This window comes from Elephantulus edwardii, unplaced genomic scaffold (genome assembly GCF_000299155.1).
Source record: "Elephantulus edwardii isolate Elephantulus edwardi_28Jun2011 unplaced genomic scaffold, EleEdw1.0 scaffold00103, whole genome shotgun sequence".
NCBI lineage: Eukaryota > Metazoa > Chordata > Mammalia > Macroscelidea > Macroscelididae > Elephantulus > Elephantulus edwardii.
Window position 1 is genome coordinate 2,688,276 of NW_006399853.1, and position 1,519 is coordinate 2,689,794.

A 1,519-nucleotide genomic window follows, 5' to 3' on the forward strand; every position below is an offset into this window, starting at 1 on the left:
CCCCCTCCCCGGCCTTGGCTCAGCTGGTTCCACTGCGCAGTGGCGCGCCCGGCTCCGGCCTCGTCACGTGGCCGTCTAGACACCCTGTCGCTTTAAAAAAAAAAAAAAAAAAAAGCGATTGTGTTTCGCAAACAACAGATCGGGTTTCTAAAAGCTATTTCTCTGCCCCCACCCGCCACTGCCACCCCTCCCAGGTCTGCAGAGGGGGGAAAGTGGGAGCGGGGGGAAGTGGGGCGCAGAGAGGCGCCCCGGATCGCCGTCCGAGTGGAGGAGGAATGCAGCCGCCGCGAGCAGCACGCGGGCATCGCCCGGAGTTGGGAACTGGAGGAGCCGGTCGCCGGCCTGACCTAGACCTGGTCCCCGAGGCTCGCGGTCTCTGCCCCGCCGCTCCATTCATTCGTTTTGTTTAAAGGCCTGGCGCTGGCTCGCGGGCCGCGCCGGCGGGAGGGGGAGGAGAGCGCTGTCTCCGCTGAAAAGACATTTACACCGGACTGGACCGAGGCGCTGGGAGTGTGCGCTGGAGGGAACAGCCGGGCCGCCGAGGGCGGGAGGCGGCGCGAATGTGACCTCAGCGGCGGCCGCGCGCTCCCGCCCGCCGCTCCCGCTCCGGGCTCCGGTTTCTGGGACTGGCTGCAGTAGTGCGTCTTGTGCACAGCTCTGGAATGCGTCCGGCCTGCTGACGCGCCGCGAGGGGCTGCAGCCCGGCGGGCAAGGAGGGAGCGGGGGCTCGCCCACCCGCCAGCCGCCCAGCGAGTTGCCTCCAGGGCTCGGAAGACCTCAGCCAGCCGCCGCCGCCAGCCTTGAGACACTGAGCAATTACCCCCGAGCAATGTGCCTGGGGCATGCGTATGCGTTCAGGGCCTGCTTCGGGCCCCCTCCCCTCCCCGGCTTCGGAGATTTTCAAGGTGCTTAGGGTCAGAGAGTCATGCCTTGACCCCCATGGGAGGGAGACGTATACCCAGCTCGGAGGTCACTGCCTAGAAATGAATGGGTAAGGCAAGCATTGGTAGGGACAAGACCTGAAAGCTTGGAAACCGAGGGTGCTAAGAAACGTAATGACTTAAGTATACACGCATCGGTAGCAAGGCGGCTACTAGTTGGCATGGTGATTCTAATCTCACATCGTATTCAGTGAAATACGATTTTCAAAAGTCATTAGAATCGTGAGATTAGCCCAACAATGAAACTCATAGGAGGTTTTAAGGTATCTTTAGAAACGCCAAAACGTACTACTATTTCATCCCTCCGGCGAAATTAGAAATTCTCCACACACCGATGAATTTTGGACGCTTCTGGAGCTGGGGCCTCTTTCACAAATGAGTGTGTGGCGTGCAGTAGCTCCTTAATAAATAGCTAAAAACCGGCGCTGAGAGCTAGGTGAGACTTCAAGAGACATTTGGACCACTTCCTACCTTCCTAACCCCGCCCCCCCAGGTGTCGCAAAAAAAGCACCTTTGGAGACCTCACTGGGAGAGGAAATGAATGAGCAATACTGGTTACAGAAGCATCTACCTGGAAG